The sequence below is a fragment of the Monodelphis domestica genome, chromosome 1 (assembly GCF_027887165.1).
Source record: "Monodelphis domestica isolate mMonDom1 chromosome 1, mMonDom1.pri, whole genome shotgun sequence".
In the NCBI taxonomy this organism is placed as follows: Eukaryota; Metazoa; Chordata; class Mammalia; order Didelphimorphia; family Didelphidae; genus Monodelphis; species Monodelphis domestica.
The window spans coordinates 679,453,033-679,469,034 of record NC_077227.1 but is presented as its reverse complement, the minus strand read 5'-3'; the positions used below and the strand labels follow the sequence as shown (position 1 = coordinate 679,469,034).

Here is a 16,002-nt window from a genome sequence, read left to right as displayed (position 1 = left end):
TGATATCTGTACTCTCTAGGTCTTTCATTAGCTTTTGTTCAGTGATCTGTTGTAATTCTGTGTCAGGTGTTGTTAACCCAGGTTTTGTGTCTTGGTCCGACCTATTTCAGTGATTTCTGTATTTCCCAATTGTTTTTCTATCTGTTGACCAGTAATATGCTCTAATTCTGTATTCTGTGGTGATAAATTTGATTCTTGTGAGTTTACTGCTTCCTGCATATCTACAATTATGTTACTAGAATGCACAGGTTCTACCATATCTTTTGGAACTGGTTCTTGTGTATCTACTCCCTCTTGTGAATCTGTTGACATAGAAACCATACCCTCTATGGTGTGTAATATTTATTGGGAAAGGAAAGGATTTGAAAAATGGGGGATAATGGGAGGTTTGTATGGGGTATGGAGTTTAAGGGGAGAGTTGGAATATTGCTCAGTGAAGCAAAGGAGAGAGATGCCCCATGCTGAGAGGAAGCAGCAGGGGTCTGATAAGGACTGTTTGTCCTGGAATGACTGAAGTTCAGCTCCCTCTATGACCAGAAAAGATAGTCCACTTATCTGACTGCGAACTCAAACAATATAAAGTTTAATAACCAGTTGGGATTGGAGTTTTTCCTCAGCTTCAGAGTTGAGGCCAGGCCCAGAGGCTGGTGTAGAGATTCTCCTACTCCCGTGTACTTTATATCAGTCCTGTTTAGTCTAATTCAGGATCTTAGCAGTAGATAGAAAGCAAACAAGAACCTTTCTAAGCTTCAGAAGCCTGTGTCTTTGGGCTAAACCAAGAAGAGAATGACACTCCAGACTGGGCTGAACAAGCTCCTCTCTCCTCCAATACCAGGAAGAAAGACCAACCCCAGCAGGAAGGAAGTGTTAGTCACAAGACCCAACTGCCACTCCCGGCAGGAAGGAAATGCTAGTTACAAGATCCAACTGCCACTCCCAGTTGCCTCTTCCCCTACCAACTATTAGTCTATTTTCCTTTCCACAATCATCCCCTTTTTTTGTTGTGACCTTCCCAAGGTCACTTATTTGTATTATAGTTACCAATTTACTAAATCTATTCTAAGGAAAAAAGGAGTGATAATGGACATCCTTGTTTCCCTCCTGATCTTGTCTAATTGCTACTGCTAGTGTTTCTAGTACAATGTTAAATAATAGAGGTGATAATGGACATCCTTGTTTCCCTCCTGATCTTATTGGGAAGGCATCTAGTTTATCCCCATTGCAGATGATGTTTGCTGATGGGTTTAGATATATACTGTTTATTATTTTTAGGAAATGCCCTTCTATTCCTATACTTTCTAGTGTTTTCAATAGGAATGGGTGTTGTATTTTGTCAAAGGCTTTTTCTGCATCTATTGAGATAATCATGTCATTTTTGTTGGTTTGCTTGTTTATATGGTCAATTAATTGAATGGTTTTCCTAATATTGAACCATCCTTGCATTCCTGGTATGAATCCTACCTGATCGTAGTGGATAACCCTTGTGATGACTTGCTGGAGTCTTTTTGCTAGATCCTATTTAAGATTTTTGCATCTATATTCATTAAGGAGATTGGTCTATAGTTTTCTTTCTCTGTTTTTTACCTGACTGTCTTTGGGATCAGGACCATATTTGTGTCGTAAAAGGAATTTGGTAGAACTCTTTCTTTGCTTATTTTGTCAAATAGTTTGTATAATATTGGAATTAGTTGTTTTTTTAATGTTTGATAGAATTCATTTGTGAATCCATCTGAACCTGGGGATTTTTTCTTTGGGAGTTCTTTGATGGATTATTCAACTTCTTTACCTCTGATATGAGGTTGTTTAGGTAATTTATTTCTTCCTCTGTTAGTCTAGGCATTTTATATTTTTGTAAGTATTCAACCATATCACTTCGATTGCTGTATTTTTTGCCATATAATTGGGCATAGTAGTTTTTAATGATTGCCTTAGTTTCCTCTTCATTAGAGGTGAGGTCTCCCTTTTCATCTTGGATACTGTCAATTTGGTTTTCTTCTTTCCTTTTTTTAATTATACTGACTAGTACTTTATCTATTTTATTTGTTTTTTCAAAGTACCAGCTTCTAGTCTTATTTATTAGATCAATACTCAATTTTATTGATTTCTCCTTTGATCTTTAGGATCTCTAATTTAGTCTTCATCTGAGGATTTTTAATTTGTTCTAGTTTTTAATTCTAGTTTTTAAATTTTCATGCCCAATTCATTGACCTCTGCCCTTCTTAATTTGTTAATATATGAACTCAAGGATATAAATTTCTCCCTGAGTACTACTTTGGCTGCATCCCATAGGTTTTGAAAGGATGTCTCATCATTGTCATTTTCTTCAATTAAGTTATTAATTGTTTATATGATTTGTTCTTTAACTAACCGGTTTTGGAGAATCATATTGTTTAATTTCCCATTAATTTTTTATTTACCTCTACATGTACTCTTACTAATTAGTATTTTCATTGCATTGTGATCTAAGAAGGTTGCATTTATTATTTCTGCCCTTTTGCACTTGTTTGCAAAGTTTTTATGTCATAATACATGGCCAATTTTTGTGAATGTACCATGTGCTGCAGAAAAGAAGATGTATTCCTTTTTGTTCATGTTTATTTTTCTCCACATGTCTACTAACTCTAATTTTTCTAAGATTTCATTCACTTCTATTACATCTTTCTTATTTATTTTTTGGATTGATTTATCTATTTTAGATAGAGAAAGGTTCAGGTCTCCCACTAGTATAGTTTTTCTATCTATTGCATCCTTGAGCTCCACTAGTTTCTCCTTCAGAAATTTGAATGCTATGACATTTGATGCATACATGTAGAGTACTGATATTTCCTCATTGTCTATATTGCCTTTTATCAGGATGTAATTACCTTCCCTATCTCTTTTACCTAGATTTAGTTTTACTTTGGCCTTGCCAGATATCATGATTGCAACTCCTACCTTCTTTTTATCAGTTGATTCCCAATAGATTTGGCTCCATCCTCTTACTTTCACCCAATGTGGATCTACCTTCCTCATGTGTGTTTCTTGTAGACAGCATATGGTAGGATTTGGAATTCTAATCCACTCTGCTATTTGCTTGTGTTTTATGGGCAAGTTTATTTCATTCACATTCAGAGTTATGATTACTAGTTGTGTATTTCCAAGCATTTTGATTTCTACTCCTGGTCCTGCCTTTTCTTCTTTTAATATTTCCTTCTATACCAATGTTTGTTTTTAGTCAATCCCCCTAGTTCCCCCCCCTTATTTTACTTCCATTTCTACCCCCCTCCCTTCTTATTCCCCCCCTTATTTTCCCTATAGTCTTTCTAAAATTACCCCCCACACTTTCCCTCCCTTGTACTGCTTCCCTCCCCACCAGTCTGTTTGTTCCCCTTCTACTCCCCTATAGGGCGCAAATCTATTCTCTGCCCCAATCATTCTTCCTTCTTTGTGTCAGTTTCAAAGTATGTAAGAGTTGAGTATTTCCTATCTCCAACCTCTTTACTCTTCCAGTGTATTGATATTCTCCCCCCTCCCACCATAAGCTTTTTTGTGACATATAAATTTACCCCCATTTGTTTCTTTTCCCATTTTTTTAGTATTAACCTCTTTTTAGCTCTAGTTGTGTGTGTGTGTATATATACATATATATATATATACACATACACATGTATATGTATTTATGCATGCATATATCAATATACCTATTTATGTCTTGTCCTTTCATCCTATACAGTTTGTCACTGTTCCCTCTAAGTGTAATTCTTCTAGCTGCCCAGGTGATAACAACAGTTTTTAAGAGTTACCAATGACCTCTTTTCTTATAGGGATACATTTCATTTAAACTTATTGAATCTCTTAAAAAGTTGGGAGGGGTTTGTTTGTTTGTTTTGTTTTGTTTTTCTTTTTTCCCTTTTTTAAAATTATCTTTTGATGATTCTCTTGAGTTCTGTGCTTCGGCATTGAATTTTCTGTTCAGGTCTGGTCTTTTCTTTACAAATTATTGGAATTCTTCCATTTTGTTGAATGACCATACTTTCCCCTGTAATATATAGTCAGTTTTGCTGGCTAGTTGATTCTTGGTTGTAGACCTAGTTCCCTTGCTTTCTGGAATATCATATTCCATGTCTTTTGGTCCTTCAGTGTGGATGCAGCTAGATCCTGCATTATCCTCATTGTGGTTCCATGGTACCTGAATGACGATTTCTTGGCAGCTTGTAATAACTTTTCTTTGGTCTGATAGTTCTTGAATCTGGCTATAACACTCCTGGGTGTTATCAGTTGGGGATTAAGTACAGGAGGTGATCAGTGGATTCTTTCAATCTCCACTTTTCCCTCTTGTTCTAGAATATTGGGGCAGTTTTCTTGAATAATTTCCTGTAATATTGTGTACAGGATTTTTCTTTTGTCATGATCTTCTGGTAGACCAATGATTCTTAAGTTGTTTCTCCTCGAACAATTTTCTACATCATTTGTTTTGTGAATGAGATGCTTCATATTTTCCTCAATTTTTTTCATTCTTTTGGTTTTGTTTTATAGTGTCCTGGTGCCTTGTGAGGTCACTTAATTCTAGTTGTTGTATTCTGGTTCTTAAAGACTGGATTTCATCCCTGGATTTTTGGTCATCCCTCTCTTTCTGCTCTGATTTTCTATGGAGGTCATCTTTCATCCTCTTTACCTTATCTCTCATCTACTTTGCCTCATCTTTCATCCTTTTTACCTCATCTTTCATCTCCTTTGCCTCATTTTCCAGCTGGTTGATTTTGGCTTTCAAGACACTATTTTCTCATTTTAGTTCAAGTGCCTCTGTTTCCAGATGGCTTATTTTAGTTTATAAGTTCTTTTTCCAATTGTCTTCAGCCTCTCTTAATTTTGTTTTGAATTGCATTTTGAGTTCTTTCAAAACCTATATTCAATTTGCTGGGATTTTTGATTTATCATTTGGTGACTCCCCCCCCCCCACTCTGTTCGCTGTATAGAAGCTGTATATTGTAATTTCTTTCTTCTTTTTCTGTTGTTTGTTCATATTCACCCCTTCTTTGTTCCCTGTATTCATCTGTGCTCTTGCTCCTCTCATTTTTTTGGTTTTGGGGGCTTCTGTCAGACTCCCCTCCTGGAGCTTTGACAGAAGATCTCTTGGTGCAGTCTGTGGGGGAGGGTTGTTGGGGTTTGAGCTTCCCTGTCCTCTGGAGGCTTTTGATTGGATTAAAGTCCAGCAGTCAATGAGGGAGGGTTGTGGAGTCTGGACTTCCCTGAGTTATGAAGACTTTTGATGGGATTAAGTTCAGCTGGGTTGGGCTGGGTGTGCTCTGAGGTCAAAACCTCCTGGAAGACTGGAGCAAATATAGAGGATCTCCACAGCTCTGGCCAGGCTACCAGGTCTATGCTCCATCTCTAGCTCCTTCCCCAGCTCCTTCCCCACCAACTGTGTTCGACGCTCTGAGCTTGGCACAACCCTGCCCGCAAGGTACACCCTCCAGACCAATACCTTTGCCCACCCAGAGGTTCCCGCTGTTGCTGGAGGTTCAGTGCTCTGGGTGGGCAGGGGAGTGGTCCTGGGACCTTTCTTCTGTCTTCTCCTTTAACCCGAGTGTTCTCAGATTCTGGCTTGGGGGAGGAGGGCATACCTTTTGAATTGAGTTCAGCAGGAGAGTTCCTTGGTTCTGTCTTGTTGTTAGGTTTGATTTTTCAGTCCCCTAGGAGCATTCAGTTTGTGATCAGTAAGGAAGGGTATTCAGAGGTCTGAACTTCTGCTCCTTCTAGGCCGCCATCTTGACTCCACCTCCCACTCAAGCATTTTAAACTGGTGACCTTGCTTACACAGTTTGAAACCTTACAGAATAAAGCAATTCTACAAGGTTTCTCCTTTTAATAATTACTAACTTTTCTTTTTTTCTTTTTCCAGCATTTGCCAGGCCTTACCAAGTCCCATCCCTTAATAATGGACCTAACAAATAGGATTTTCTCCATACTATTATAATACAACTATCTGAGAATTCTCTGGAAGGCTCAGATTTAATTCCTATTTTACTCTTCAAAAATTTTTTTGGGAGAGCCTCCACAGCTTCTGTCTGGTGCCCCTTCCCCAAGAACAGTTCTGCAGCCAATTGTAGAGCAGCCCAAGATGGCAGTTCAGGCAGCCCAGGTAGTGCAGACCAAGGCTTCAGAGTCATGGTACCTGGTGCTGCTGGGCTTTGCCAAGCACTTCCGCACATCTAGCCTTCCCAAGATCTGACTGTGCGTACATGCCTTCGTAGCTCATGGAAGACCGCACACACCTGCAGCTGGGTTCTGGGTTCTACCACCATAGCAAGAACAGTGAGCTGGCACTAAGCCACCTCAAAAGGGTGTTGTTTTTTTTTTTTTCTGATGGAGAGGAAGTTGTAAGAAGTAAATCACCTTCTAACACTTTTTCCACAAACAGTTGAAAATTGGCAGGGGAATCCCTTGCAGAAGGAGGACCTCCTAGTCTTGATCCTCCAGGTGACAAGCAGCATATTCCTCCTAAGCAGGGTATTCAAACTATTCCCACTCTTCACGTGGATGAAATTTTACCCAACAATCCTGCTGACCTCTTTCATTGGCTGCTCCCAAAGCACATGTGTATTGGTCTACCTGGTGACTGTAATGCAATATATGTGAGCTGGCTACTTGGAGAAAGCACAGAAGTACAGACAAAGCACTCATATAGCTAGAAAAGTTAAAAAATGTTAGACTGCAGTCCTATCTTGTCATCTTTCCAAGTGTTATTGCTTGAACACATACATGTGCTGACTTGTCACATTACACAAGGCCACTGCCCTACAAGAGAGCTCCCAAGTTTGTCAGCTGTGCCAGCAATCTCCAAGGCTGTTTTCTAATCATTATATGCAGTTACATACTTTATTAGATCTATACTGCATTTCTGTTAACTACATGGATAATTCACCCAATTCACTACTGCATTAGGGCTTACCACTCATCAAAAGTTATGGGCATTTATTGTGACAAACCTAGCTGGTGTGCATATCTGAGAAGGCATAGACCCCAAGAGCTGTACAATTTATTGGCAAGAATAAATCCAGACCACAACTTTCCTGGAAGTTCTCACTGCCTCAAGGCTGCTGCTTTCTATATCCAAGGACTCTTCTCTTTCTTTCAATGAAGCAAAGCAATTTTTATGAGAAACCCTGAAAATGTCAAATGCAGAAGATTTGAACTGGTTAACAGCCTGTTCCCTTATCCTCCTGGGTCATATGTTCCATGTATTAGGGAATCATAGGGAGAATAATAATATGGTGGTACCAGCATAGCTGGCTAGCCAGTGGGCTTCAGTTCTGCTGAGAGACCTGAATAAAGCATGTGGAATGCAATGGATGCTCATGAAGCTGTCCAGATGCACCAGAACTTCTCCCAGCAGCTTCTCTAGGATCACATTGAAGCTCGTTGCCTTCCAGAAGACAACGTGATCCTGTGAACAGATGGGCCACCCCCTATACAGTTTCAGGGGCAGAATGGATCTACCACCAGCCTTGCTAGTCTCCTGTGAAGGAAAACTGGGCTAAAGTGACACATATTACTTGGTCCCCTGGGCAGAAGAAAATCTATCCTGGGGGATATTTTCCAGGAGAGGAAAATGAGGAATTTCCTGTACAGCCAAAAGCCTTGATCAAGACTAAACACAACCTACATTTCAAAGATTCAAAAAAGGACATTTTAAGCTGTTTTTAAAGATTAGAGGTGTGTATCTCTTATACACACAACTTCTGGATTTTTAACTATATTTGATGTTTCTGGTTTTCCTTAGTATAGCATGGTGCAGGATCCAGATACGGCTAGGGGATATTGGAGCAGGGAGTCTTTCTTTCCTCATTTACTGAACATCCACTATGTGAAATTCTCCAACTCAATCTTGGTAGGAAACCATCACTTGGAAATGGATTCTGACCAGACTGCCAATCAAAATATTTAAGTCATATCTGAAATGAAGTACTTCTGATTGGAGTAGGGGTGGGAGTGGAGAAGAGTCTACTACAAGGAGGCTCCTAGTAGCATGTAGGGTGAGATTTAATCATGACTCTGTGCCTGGGGGTGGATATGGAGAGCTGGATAACTTCAAAATCCTTCTCTTAGGGAAGTCCTCACTGTGTGCACACAGATTAAACCAGTTCTTCTCTAATAAAGGTAAAATAAAAAAGAATATTGGTTATTTTTAAACCTTTCATTGCCTAGTGAGTAGCCATGTATTTTGAGGGAGGGGCACTGTTGTCCTCCTCCGTAACTCTTTAATATGTTACTCAGACGACTTTTATCAATAAAGTTTGGATAATTAGAATTCTGCTCTCCAGCATCCCACTTCTGTTCTCAAGTTATATCCTTGTGTTTTGGAGATAAAGTTTGTGTATAACCCCACTCCTTGCTGTCTTTCCTCCCCAAACATGGCTGGGAAAATTTTTCTTTACTCAGGCTTTTACTTTTGTCCTTTTATTTCTTTTACTTAAAGTGATTATTAATAAATATTATAAAATATAATACTTGGAGTTATTGGATATTAATTTAAATCTTACAAGCTTGAAGTTGTAAGTTTAACTTAACCCAGACACCCAGATTCAAGGTAGATATCTGGAGAGATTAAATCACTTTGGAAAAAATGCACATTTGTACAGAAAATGGCTTTTTCAGGGGGCAGCTGGGTAGCTCAGTGGATTGAAAGTCAGGCCTAGAGATGGGAGGTCCTAGGTTCAAATCTGACCTCAGACACTTCCCAGCTGTGTGACCCTGGGCAAGTCACTTGACCCCCATTGCCTAGCCCTTACCACTCTTCTGCCTTGGAGCCAATACACAGTATTGACTCTGAGATAGAAGGTAAGGGTTTTTAAAAAATGGCTTTTTCAACATATCTTTTTGAATATCCCATCATTCAAGAGCATTTTCATCCTATACTATGCTGAACCTTTGTTCAGGCTCACTTATAAGTTCAAGAATGCCAGCTTCCAAGTGTAAGGCACCTTGATCCACTACACTGTTCTGTTGTGCATATTATTATACATAAATATATATATATATATATATATATATATATATATATATATATATATGGGAAATGTTTCTTTTTGTGGTATGAAAACAATATAGTTAACAAGATAGTTAAAACTCAAATGAACAAGTCATAAAATAGTTTACAAATGAATCTTTTTCAACTTAGTGTAAGAGATAGCTTTTGACCAAGAAAAGGAGATTGCAAATTTATATTATAATCAAACATTATGGCATTAAAATTAATTTTCCATAAGTATAATTCCTGAGAGTAGAACTTGGGATATTATTGGGTAGTTTATAAATAACTTCCTAAGAAATAGAGTCATGCAACAATGGAATGAACTGATTTGTGAAGTAATAGGTTTCCCATTCCTAGATGTTGTCAGGAAGAGACTACGACCACTTTTCAGTGTTCTTGTAAAAATTATTCCCACATCAGTCAAGGGATTGGGTTATGTAAATTAGGGGCTCCTTCCAACCATTGGAGACCATGATTTTATTAGCGAGCTTTACACTAGCATGAACTGATGCAAAGAAAAGTAAGCAGAACCAAGAGAACAATTTATATAATGATCATAGTACCTTCAAGGAAAATAGTGTTGAAAGATTTCAGAACTGCTCAATGTAGTGACCAATCATGACTTTAGAGGACTAAAGGAGACTTATACCTCATACCCTTCAGCATAGTTAAAAAGTCTATATTTGTTACATGGCCAACATATTCATTTACTTTGCTTGATTGTTTTTATTTGAAAACAGGGAGTGTTCTATTAAAATGATATGTCTTGGTCTGCATTCAGACTCAATAAGTTCTTCCTCTGGAGTCAGATGGCAGTTTTTATCATGAGCCCTTGGTGATTGTCATGGATCATTGTACTGCCAAGAATAGCAAAAGTTTTCACAGTTGTTCATTATATAATATTACTGTTCTTGTGTACAATGTTCTCCTGTAGCAGTTTATTTCATTTCTGTCCTCTGACACTAAATCTAGCATTCTTTTCATTACACTAAGAAAGGAAATGGGAGGAAACAAAGAACCAGACTTGAGGACTTCATGTTGTGGAATAGTGTACTCTGACAAATTTTTATAAGCCCTTAAGCCTGGGAGGGTGTACAGGTGTTCTCACTCCTTTCCATAGACATCAACAAATGAGGCAGTTTTGACTTTGCCTTTATTCCTATCTGAGAAGGAAGGAAGCATAGTATCTTTGGTCCTCCCATGACTTTGAAATGAACTGGCTCTGTCCAAGGTGCTAAAGACCACTCCAATCATTCTTTCTAAGCAGGGGTCCCCAAACTGTGGCCAGTGGGCCACATGCAGCCCCCTGAGGCAATTTATCTGCCCCCCACACTTCCAAAAGGGGCACCTCTTTCATTGGTGGTCAGTGAGAGGAGCACAGGATGCAAATGTATTCGCATCCTGTGCTCCTGGAGTACTGTATGTGGTGGCACCACAAAGCACGGCATTGCTCACGTACAGTACTACTTCTGGTGACATAATCCTTTGTGTGGCACCATGTTCTGAGAGTAACTGAATGAGAACAAGGTGCTGCACAAGGGATTATGTGGCTGCACAATGGAAGATGTCAGCATGGTGAGTGGCAATCTGGAGGAGAGGATTCTTCACTGTGTATACTGCTACCTGGTATAGTGGTGGTGGTGGTGATGTGTCTATGCAAGGTGTGACAGGCTCATCACAGCCAACGCTGCAGCCACTGCTATCCAAGATAGCAGTATATACTGTCACAGGTCTAGCACCACCTCCAGTACTGTATACAGGCATCAGATAGCAGTAACCTGGCCTGTGATATCAGCAGTGGGCCCCTACTGTGAGAAGTTCACCATTGTCACTGGGTGTTTTAGAAGACACCCCCTGTTTCTTGGGGGTCAAATTAACATAAGACAGTGTCTTATTTGGGGGGAAAACATGGTAGTACAATGGCCCCCATACTCCCCCAGATGCATCTGAGGGAGTATGGGGGCCATTGTACTGTGTAGTAATGAGGGAAGAGACTTTTGGGGAAAGGGAGGTTATAGAGGCCATTATATTGTGCATCTGGAGGAGTGTGGTTGCCATTGTACTATGTGGTGGAAGTGAGATATGTGCATTTTGCATTATGGTCTAAAATTACAGATCTATAAATAAGGACCACAAGAGGACACACACTATTGTTGTGCCTTCTTTTTTCCTTCCATAGAATCTGATCACATGGGTCTTACCCACACGATCAGATTCTTGTGTGAGTTCACAGATCAGAGTGTGGTTTGTACAGGGTAGTATGAACTGGAAAGTAATCGTGCCGGTTCCTGCACCTCACCTGTGTGAGCCTGAGGTAAAAGTGGAATTCCACCAATGTGGCAACTTTTAAGGCTGAAATGATGTGGACTGGGAAAGCTGCATTGATGGACACAGATCAGACTGCATTGATGGATAGTACAGTCTATGCTTCTGTGTGGGCAAAATTATTGTTGGTATGTTGTTTTTGTAGGACTGTATATATATATATATATATATATATGTACATATTTTACTAAGAGCAATTTGGAATCCCTAGGAAACAATGACATCAAGAAAAAAAATTGACTCAGAGTGTAGGATATTCAAAGAACAGTAGACTCATTATTACTTTTTCATGCAGTACAAGGAAAGAGCTGTGTTTGATATGCCAGAATATAGTGTCTGTGTTCAAAGAATACAATTTGCGTCAACACTATCAAACTCATCATAAAGATAAATATGATTGTTTGGTCAGAGATGTGAGAAAAGATAAAATATTAAAACTGAAAAATATGTTGACAACTCAGCAAAATACTTTTGTGAAGCAGAAGCAGCCAAATATTACATCACTGTGAGCAAGTTTCCAAGTTGCCAAACTAATAGTGTGCACTGGAAGACCATTCATGGAGGGAGAATTTGTTAAAGAGTGCCTTCTTTCTGTTGCCAAAGATATGTGTCCAGAAAAGGCGTAGACTTATTTAGTACAGTTAGTCTTTCAGGATCTACAATTGCACGAAGGATTGAAGAAATGGGAGACAATTTGCATCAGCATCTGCAGAACTCCGCAAGAAAACTTTCCTATTTTTCCTTGGCATTCGATGAGAGCAATGATGTTCATGATTCTGCACAACTTCTAATTTTTATTCATGGGACTAATGACAATTTTTGAAGTCACAGAAGAGCTTGCTACACTGCAAAGCATCAAAGAAACAACTTCAGGAGAGGTTATCAAAGAAAAGGTTTCCCAAACTGTGAAGGTTTTGGAGCTAGACTGGGCTAAACTAGCCAGTGTGACAACTGATGGTGCTCCTAGCATGGTGGGATCTAAGAAAGGAGTAATTGCTCACGTTAACCAAGAGATGGACAAATGTAACCACTCTGATCCAATAGCCATACACTACCTCATCCACCAACAAGTGCTACTATGTAGTAAATCACTGAAGTGGGACTCTGTTATGAAAATTGTGGTATCTTGTGTTAACTTCATTAGAGTTAATGCACTAAACCACAGACAATTTCAGGAATTTCTGTCTGAGCTAAATGTTGCCTATGACGATGTTCTGTGCCACACAGATGTCTGTTGGCTGAATCAAGGAAGAGTTTTGAGACATTTCTAGGACTTACTTCCACAGATTACAGCTTTTATGCTTTCAAAAAACAAAGAAGTACCAGAGCTCAATGATGCAGAATGGAAATGGCACCTCACCTTTCTGACAGATGTAAGAGAGCTACTCAACAGTTTCAATGTACAACTTCAAGGAAAGGGGAAAGCTCATCTGTGATAGGCAATCACATGTGAAAGCATTTGAAGTAAAATTAGGCCTCCTTATCAAACAAGTGAAGGAGGAAAATTTCTGCCATCTCCCCTTAACTCAAAATCTGTTAGCGGAAAAACCCTTGATTGTATTCCCAAAAGAAACATGTGTGGATTCACTGGAAAAGTTGCAAAAGGATTTCCAATTCAAATTTAAAGAGCTTCATCTCCATGAACAGGACATACAGCTTTTCCGTAACTCATTTTCTATTGACATTGAAAATGTGGATACAATTTACCAAATGGAACTGACTGAACTGCAGAATTGTTACTCTCAGAAAGATGCATTCAAGTCAAGCAGCTTGCCGAATTTCTATGCATCTCTCCACTCTGAGACATATCCTAATCTCAGGAACCATGCACTTAAAATGGCAACCATCTTTGGCAGCACTTATGTCTGTGAACAGACTTTTTCCTGAATGAAACACCTGAAATCTCCAACCAGATCTAGACTAACTGATGCACACTAGCATCACTTGTTATGGCTATCAGTGACAAATATGGAACCAGACATTGACCATCTCATAAGACAAAAGCAGGCCCATAGTTCTCATGAAATACTGGTCAGTTTGTTGATTTAAATTTACTTGTTCTTTATTTTAAATATTGTATTTGTTCCCATTTTATTTTTTACTTTAAAATGAGATATGTGCAGTGTTCATAGGGATTTGTTCATAGGTTTTTTTATAGTCTGGCCCTCCAATGGTCTGAGGGAGAGTGAACTGGCCCCCTGTGTAAAAAGTTTGGGGACCCCTGCTTTAAAGAGTAAGAAATGATGCAAATCATTGAGGAAAAGCTCTCTAACTGATCTACAAGACTCTTGGGTTCTAATGGGACTATTGAGAAGCTATGGGAAATTTCCCTCCTCTCTTTCTGCTTCTGAGTGCCAAGCTTTTAACAGGGGAGAACTTGTAAGTTCAGTCCTCTTGGGGTTTTACTCTACATAGAATTGTCTGTTTTTAAAAAGAGATGAGACAATAATGAACTGAATAAATACTGAACATGCTGATGAAACATGGGGTCATATTTCTTAAAAGTTTTGGATTAGTCAGTAAAAATAACTCATAGGAGCAACATATAAACTAGAAAGAAAGGGCATTGAGAGCTGGCATGAATGTATATAGTTAGAAGAGAAATACCAGAAGTTGATATGTTTTCATCTTGATCTAGAATTCTCAATTCTTGCACCTTAGTGTCACTACACTTAAATGTTTCCTTTGACATTGTGAGGTACAAATATGATAGTGGAGAAGACTATGAGGACAATAATTACCATTGATTCAGGACAAAATATGAAGGAAAATTTATAAATCATTTTTGTGCTAGTGGCAGAGGGATCCAGTGCTCCTTCTGATCCTCCTCAATGTTTGTGTCTTTTGATTAGAGGAGAAAATTGGGGGCAGTGGAGGCAATGATCTGTGACAACATCTGAAATCAGAAGACATCCGCTGGGTAAGACATGGTGGACTTGGAATAGCCAATTCTATCTATGTTCTCTCTTCTAGTTTTCTTTCATTTCCTAACATTCCATCATCAATGTGAGGAGCATCTCTCAGATAAGAGAGGGATTGATTAGAAATTTTCATTAACATACACACATCATTGTTATTGAAATAAGTTGACTTCAGCTAAAGTCTCTTTTTTTCAAATTGGCAAGTAAAAATTTGACAATTTGTAAAGGTACTCTAATTTACTTCTAGGAGCCCATAGCTTGTTTAAAAAATGGAAATGGTTATTTAGGAAAGGGAATACAAAGCTTCTGATAATTCACATCTCTTTCCCTCTTATCTTTTAGTTCTTATTCACCCCATGTTTTATCCTTAATTGTCCTTGAGTGTTGCTCAAACAGTCCTTTGTAGTTCAGAATGCAAAGGGAGAGCACTAATTGAGGATATTCTTGCATTTGATTCCTCAACCTGGATGGTTGTTGTAGCAGCAGCAGCAGCAGGAACAGTAGCAGGAATGGTAGCAGTAGCGGTAACAATTAAGTAATAGTAGTAGTAGTACTGGTGGTGGTAGTGGTGGTGGTGGTGGTGGAAGTGGTGGCAAAATAGTAAATAAAAAATATAAATATACATAGGGTTTTGAGGTTTGCAATTTTAAAATATTTCCTCATTTATAACAACTCATTACTAACAGTATTCCAAGTAAAGGTTATTTAAATTTTTCCTTTATATCATTATAAGCCTGACAATTATCAGGAGCATTACTATTTCCCTAAACAAAGAATGGACAAAGAAGACTACATGTTAAACCATAAATTTTCATTACACTCAATTTATTTTTAAGTACATTTTAAACTTAACATGGTACTTCTAACACCCCTATCATGTTTATTAGTGCATCTTCTCTTTCTGAATTAGAATAAAAGGAAACAAATTATGTTTTATGAGTCCTGGTGGAATGGAACTAGGGTATGATTATGGAAGGTTATACCTTACTTTAAAGGAACAGATTAAACAAAAGAGTCACTGGAATATGAATGAGATGAGGAGATATATTAATGTGAGGAAATTCAGGAAACTCAGGTAGGAAGCAAAGTCATGAGCAATGGGGTGAAGATTAGTAGAGAAAGAAACAAAAGCATCATTTTCTTTGTTTAATAATTTTTTATATGTTACATTAGAGTTTCCAGTTATATCTCTTCTCTCCACTCCCTAAACCAGAGAATGCATCATTTGACAAAATACACCTATGTCATGGATGTTTATTCATATTTCTGGAGGTACTCTCACAGTTATTTTTAACAATATTTCTGTTATTGTATATAATGTTCTCTTGGTTCTGTTAATTTCTCTCTTCACAATTTCATGAAAGTTTCTATATTTTTTATTAAAATTAATCTGTTGATCATTCCTTACCTTGAAGCAGTGTTTCATCAAAATCAGAAGCCACACTTATTTAGCCATTCTTCAATAGATGGGCATGCCTTCAACTTCTAGTAGTTTTTGCCACTAAAGAAATGCTATAAATATTTTATAACAGATAGGTTCCTATCCTTTTTCCATGGTCACCTGGGGAAACATATCTTGTAGTGGTATTGCTAGGTCAAAGGATAAACACAATTTTATAAATCTTTCTTTGGGCATCATCCCAGATTACTCTCTAAAATGGTTGAATTAGTTCACAGTTCCACCAACAATGTATTAATGTCCCTGTTTTTCCACAACCCTTGCAACATTTCTGATTTTTCCCT

At 38.3% G+C, this 16,002-nt stretch overlaps 1 pseudogene; it reads left to right on the top strand.

Annotated features, from left to right (window-relative positions):
- Nucleotides 1–6,345: 6,345 nt before the first annotated feature.
- On the top strand, nucleotides 6,346–7,690 carry LOC103094449 (MAU2 chromatid cohesion factor homolog; annotated as a pseudogene).
- Nucleotides 7,691–16,002: the final 8,312 nt, after the last annotated feature.